This window comes from Colobus angolensis, unplaced genomic scaffold (genome assembly GCF_000951035.1).
Source record: "Colobus angolensis palliatus isolate OR3802 unplaced genomic scaffold, Cang.pa_1.0 Scaffold58, whole genome shotgun sequence".
Taxonomy (NCBI): domain Eukaryota; kingdom Metazoa; phylum Chordata; class Mammalia; order Primates; family Cercopithecidae; genus Colobus; species Colobus angolensis.
Window position 1 is genome coordinate 9,479,755 of NW_012119376.1, and position 6,958 is coordinate 9,486,712.

Genomic DNA, 6,958 nt, shown 5'->3' on the forward strand with positions numbered 1-6,958 from the left:
TGTTAAATATCAGCCATTTGTAAAAGGGCCCACTAAAAATGTATGTGGTAGAGGAAGATCTGCATGCAGGCGCCTGGGCACGCAGTGACTCTGCACTTTCTGGTCCAGCTTCCTGTGGCTGCCTAGGCAGTCCACATCCCCTGGGCATTCTCCCAAGGGTGGGGCAGCAGCCATCACAACCTAATACCACTTTCCTAAGTAGTTTGAAGGAGCAGCAACAAAGCTCAGGCAGAATGAATTGAGCCTGACCATCCTCAGATCAGTATCCTGAAGATGTGGCCTGGCTCAGTTCCAGTGCAGACAATGGGAGGGCGTTCAGAAAGCTCATCTTCCCCTCAATATTTAGCAAATGTGTGTTCTCTCAGTCCACTAGGGAATACGCAGCATCAAGCCATATGCAGCATCAAGTTACTGCCTCAGTGTTATCGGATGAGTCAATGAGATGGAAAAGAGGAATCCCGGACTGATTCCTTTCTCTCACCACTGTTTCTGAAGAGTCTTGTTCTAATAAAATCAATAAGACCGTCATTCCTTATGTCCCTATGGAACACTGCAGTTTACAAAATACATTCACTTTCATGATCCCTCGAGGACACTGTGAAGTAGACCAGGTAGGTACTGTTATCCTTATTTTAAAGATCAGAAAACTGAGAATCCAAAGCATTGAGCAGTTGACTCGAGATCACAGCGAGCATGAGCCTCACCAGGCCTGGAGGCCAGCTTGTGTTTTCAGTCCCACATCAGGCCTCTGACTCTGCAGAGGGCACACACAGAACGCTTCCTCATTATACGTGATTATTATTTAACCACAGGGATGTTTTTGCACAATGCTATTTTAAGGAAGGTAGAGACAAAAAAAAGAAAGTGGAGGTTGAAAGGAAGAGAAAACATATTAGGGGAAATTCTCATTTTTTAATAGAATTCATGAGTACATTGTCAACTCCCAGAGATTAAAAAAAATACTGGATATGCACCAAAATCATCATTGGAAATAGTATGAAAACACCTGTTGATGCCAGTTTTCTTTACGAGTGGCAGTGGTCAAAATGGATCAGGGTACTGCGGAGATCCCAAGTTTGGGAGAAGCATCCTTCAGCATTCATCAGAGTGCTCTCTGCAAGTCTGTGAATGTGCAGAGGCAGGAGCCTGGGGTCCAGAGCTCCTGCTGAACCCAGTATGGCCTTCAGTAGGATGTGCTAGAGTCTCTTTAGCCATTAATTACTTTTACAGCTGCTGCTCTAAAAACAGAAGGGATAAAAATTGCACTGTTTGTTCCATTGAAAGTTCAAAGAGGAATAGCCAAAAGAAATCTGTGGACTCTGCCTTGCAAATGAATCAAATAAACTCTTCCTTTAATATGTTTCTGCTTTTCTGAAAATCACTTATAAGAGAGGTGTAACAAATAACAAAGTGGGAACATTTTTTTAAAAGTTCAAAACCATGAATGAGATTATAAGTAAAGTACTGATGGCCCAGCGAGTGTAAAGTTAATAAGCCTGTCACCCCTGCATGCTGTCTAGACATGGGTATCTGGGATACTCTTTTTACCCAGGCATGTGACCATGCTTCTGTCTTGGTGGAAGAGAGCTTATAACAGCAATTAAAATAACTTTATTAACAAAATTAAAATATATTCATCTGCACTTTATTTTGTGCATTGAGATTTGTATTTGCTACGTACATATGGACTTGCACATCTACTCGGAACACCATTACAGCTCTGCACAGTGATCTTCATTAGTTATTTCTACCTTAGTTCCCATTCTCTATCACTTAGTTTCTGTTTCTTCACTTACCAGCACTAACTTTTTACAGCTGCAGTTTCAAGGCAAATCTCTCATTCTTCCCTCTGGGGGCATTTATTTGTATAACCATTGCAGCTTCCAATTACTCCACTGTGTAAGTGCCACTTAAGATTCTCATCAGCCTGTTGTTACCATTATTCCAATACAGTAGCAACCGTGAATGCCAGATTTGAAGAACATATTTGAAACTAGGAAAAACATAGTGGAAAAAATTAAATGTGATACCTACTCTTTGAGCAATTCCCTTGTGTGTGTTTCTCAAATGAAGAGTTGATTAATGATAATATGAAAAGCACTCACCTGAAGCAAGCATGTCAATTACCATTTTTTTGAGATTCTATCTTTAAATTAATGAGCTCTAGGTACTCTTCTTTCTGATTGACATAGCCCCTTTTTAAAATTTTCCCTCTCTTTAATTGAACATAAAACAATAATTGTTTTTTACAGTCTTTTTATGGGGTGTGCCATAATATGCTGACATTCTGTGCAGAAGTTTATACCTTGAAACAATTATATGTTTATATCCTGGATAAAAAATTAAGTTATTGAATAGGAGTCAAGATTTTCTAAATCATACCAAATTCTCCTTCACAGGAAATATGTCACATCCATTTTTAGTATACTGTGTGGTAACAGTCTTTGGATCACATGCCACATAAATAGTACCACAGTAGCATTTGTATTTGACAAATAAGTTATAGCTATAAATAAGCCATTATATGAAGGAGAATATCCAACTTTTCTTTACTTCTATTCCCAATTAGCAGATTTTAAGAAATGAATTTAGAATTCATTATCATACCTTTATCAACAGTGATGAAGGGTTTGGGCTCTGGAGGAGAGAATCAGGGGGTTAAATATTAGTCTTGTGGCTTTTGGTTTGTAGAGAAGAAAAACTTTTTCTATACCCTCTTATCTTCTGTAGTTGGGACCTAAGAATTAAACTAATAGAAGACAGATTAACAGAAGAAAAGCATGCAAAATTTACTGGATGTTAATCTTTGTACATGTACACGGGCTTTAAATAAACAGAAAGAAACAGCCCAAAGAAGTGACTAGACTTGGCCTTATATACCATTTTAACAAAGAGTGATAAATTATGGAGAAGTGACCACACAAAAGAAAGGGACTTGTCTTTCCAGGAGTGGCAAATTGTGGGAAGGTAAATATATGGGGGAAACCAAGTGGTAGATAAAGTTTATGTAGTAAGGTTTGTCTATACAGACTTATTTAGGTGCTATCTCCATTTCCAGTGGTACAGTTTGTTCTCCCTTTCCTGATAGGAAGATGGGGAAATACTTTCACAAGAAAACTATATGCCCTATGTTTAGGCAGATAGTGGAAGGGAAAAGAGCTCTTCTTATGTCTGCTTTTTCTCAATTGCTTTCAACTTAAAATTATTATGATGCCAAAGTGGCATATTTTGGTTTGACATATTCTAATCCCCTTCAGACGTTATGACTATCAGCAAGTTCTCATACTCCTCCAAGCCTCAGCCTCCTTCTGGGCAAATGAAGACAATAATGGTACCTATTTCTTAGGGTTTTTATGGACATTCAGTAGACAATACATACAAGCAGCTCAGCACAGAAGTAGGTACATAATAATTGTTCAATAAAGGAGAGCTATCATTCTTATTTTTATCTCCAGAATCCCTTTTTTGCTTTCACTTATAGAGATATAGTAGAGAGTACATGCATACCAACATTGCCCATTAATTAATATATGGGTATATATAAATATGTATTTAAGAAATGGAGGAATGAGAAAAAACAATATCAGGATCATTTAGTCTTAAGCGAAAGTGTTAAGGAGGATTTAAACAGCAATGTTTAAGCTGAAGATAAAAAAAAGAGAGAAGGTTTAAATTAAGGAATAAAAATTTAGGTTCAGATTAAATAATTTATTAAATACAACTTCTTAGTTATGTGTGTGTGTGTGTGTGTGTGTGTGTGTGTAATTTGTTCTCCTCATCATCTGCTCTTAAAACCAGACTTATTGCTTTTACTCTCCACTCCAATCAGCCACCAGGTCATGCTGATATTAACTGGCTCATGCCCATCACTTCCTTTTCCCAGTGTTACCTCCTAGGCTGAGTTTTCATCTTATTAAACCTGGATTAATGTAATACCTCCTAAATAGTCTCTTAATCTTTTAATATCTTCCTTATTCTATTCAATCCTGTGTTCCCAATTACTATTCCTCAAAAACCACTTTGTTTAATCTCTCTGATTTCCAACTGCCTACACAGTAAGATTCTAATTCTTTGGTTTAGCTTTCAAGATTCTATTCAATCTAGCTTTAACCTACCTTTTATGTTCCATTCCTCTTCCCTCCCCATCCACTCTAGTTAGAGGGAAGTGGTCTAGAATGGGAATAAGGACGCAGACTCCAGAGCAGGTTGCCTGCATGAACTCCAGGTCCCAACCAGCCAGTTCTAAACTAAAAGTTCAGATATTCTGAACTGTGGAACAAACATGACATGGGCCTGCTGAGGTAGAAATGTGGACTTTTGGGATGTGAGACTGAAATAACTCATAGATGAGGGTCCTTCCTAAATCTACAGAGTGGCAACAAACCTAATTTACTTATTAAAATAATCATTGAGATGGAAATTGCAAATGTTCTGACTCTGGAGAGATAGAGGATGACTGGCAGGCAAAGGAGAAATCTCAGGCTTCAGTAATGAGAGTTTTTCATGAGTCACTTAGTCAAACTCATGAGACCTGGAGAGTCTATGGGGAAAGGGTTCAGGGATAGAGAAAGCCAGAGACGATGAGGTTGGGAGAGTAAGCTTCTCTTACCATCGTTCTGGATTCTCCCTACTCCCATACTCTTCCAGTGGGGCAAAGTGCCCCAAAGTGTAAATCAGTGTGTCCCAAAGGGTCTGGAGTTTAGGTTCCTGAAAATGGCAGAGGGCCTTGCTAAACTGGCGAGTATCAGAGTTGGGTGGGTGCTAGTGTCACAGGTGTGACAAGTCATCCAGGTTGGATCTGGGCATCAGCCAGAGGACATGGAGGAAAACAGAGAGTTTGAATAGGTTCCCACACCTGTGGGAGATCAGTTCCCCACTATTTCCTTGAAGCCCAAGATGTCATTAATTCCTAACGTTTATTGGCTCCAAAGCAATTTGCTCATGCATTGGCTTTGGGAATGGTGTTTGGACTGACTATCACCTACCCAGAATCTTCCATATTTCCTGGATGATATTTATCCTTGTGTTTTTATGTCACCAAATGCTCTTTGGAATAATACTTGTAACATTTTTTGAGCCCCTGCTATTTTCTAGGGCCTTTAAAATCTTTATATTCACCATTAACCTTGCTTTATTAATATAGAAACTAAGGCCTATGTAGGTTAAGTGGTACAGCCAGGACCCTAACCCAAGTCTGTTTGTGTCCGGAGAACAAATTACTGTAGCTTTCCTCATAAAAATCTGTAAATTTCTTATCTCTCTCTCTTTCTCTTTTAACCCACAGGTTTGACCTTTCTCTTATCCCCAGCAAAGTTCTGAATGTGGGTTCTGACTCTGAGCAGAAGGCATACTTCATGAAATTTCCTGCTGCCCTTTCACTACACAGTTGGACTTGGAGGCCAACTTGGATGATAAAAATACAGTTCCCATGCTATCCCTTACAAAGATTTAAGAGAAAGTATAGAAAGAAAGGCAAAGCTAATTACTCAGTATGCATCTGCTAGTTTTAATGCAATAAAAGAAAGAGTCAGTCCCATAATATAGCAAAGGTTACATTTAGAAGTTAAATGCAAGATATTAGAAAGCACCTCATAAGAAATTAATGCTGTACTATTAGGACCTTTAAACCAAGCAGTCAGTGCATTGACAAATCTTTATAGGGAAACTATTATGTGGCAGACAAGGTTAGGTGGCTGCAATATGTCTGCCTTGGTTGATGAGTTTCATCTTTCCTATTGAGTGGCCTATAAACATGGCAGCATTCCTATGTCCAGGTTACCTATTATAAAATCTTAAATGAATTATGTTAAAAATCATGCTAGCAGTACCAATGAATTTTTTAGAGACAATGTTTTATTGGATTCATTCCTTTTTTTTCCAACTACTTTGTCTGGAAATATGGGATATTTTATGTATATAATGACATTTTGGCTAATAATTATAGTTTAGAACTTCATTCTTTCCTTCAAGAACTTATTTGAGTGCTGGATCAAATTACTAATGGCTTTTCTACAGGTCTCATTCCTTCAGATCTACCTAACTAAAGCTCTGTTTAAAAAACAAACAAAAAAATCACACGCTAGCACTGTTACAGAAGTTTTATCAGACTGGCAGTCCAAGCGTTAAAATTCCTTGTAATGGGTATCAGTTTGAAAAGATTCTTGGCTGGGTGTCGTGACTTATGGCTGTAATTCTAGCACTTTGGAAGGCCAAGGCAGGAGGCTCGCTTGAGGCCAGGAGTTTAAGACCAGCCTGGGCAACATAAGAAGACCCCATATTTGCAAAAATAAATAAATAAATAATAATAAATTAACCAGGAGTGCTAATGTGTGCCTGTAATCCTAGCTACTTGGGAGACTGAGGCAGGAAGATTGCCTGATCCCAAGTGTTTGAGGCTGCAGTGAGCTGTGATTGTACCACTGCACTGCAGCCTAGGTGACAGAATGAGACCCTGTCTCTAATACATAAATAAATAAATACAAAGATTCTTAATATCTTTATCTTTTTTATTAGGAAATTTATTAGGAAATATTTCATTAGTGAAGGAAAGTCTCACTTATTAAACTTAACTTTGACTAACACTCTGCTCTCATGACTTATGTCCCTTTAACATCTAAATCATTCACCTAGCTAATTGGGCCTGTGCCGATGTGTACTGTTAGATCCCATGGAATGATGCCCTGACAGGTGTTCTATTTGTCAGGCAGGGCTTTGTTTGGCTTCCCTTTTATCATTTCTTCTTCCTCCTTCTTCAGGAGACTTATGACTCTATGTGAAGCTCTCAGTTATAAAACAGAGCTATACATAAAATGTGCATATACACAAATGGGTAAGGAGTATACCCGCACTAAAGAATTCTTTCTCTCTGAAACACAGTGACAAGTGGCCTCTTGTCTGCAAAACATCAGGACTCTTGCACTAAAGACCAGGCAGCCATCTAGCTGTGCCCAGTTGCTAT

General features: G+C 38.5%; 1 long non-coding RNA gene across 1 annotated transcript; it reads left to right on the top strand.

Moving 5' to 3' along the window:
- Positions 1 to 4,122: 4,122 nt before the first annotated feature.
- LOC105526181 lies at positions 4,123 to 5,459 on the top strand. Its single transcript, XR_001004039.1, has 2 exons — positions 4,123 to 4,737; positions 5,285 to 5,459. It is a non-coding gene; the product is annotated as an uncharacterized LOC105526181 (long non-coding RNA).
- The last annotated feature ends 1,499 nt before the right edge of the window (positions 5,460 to 6,958 follow it).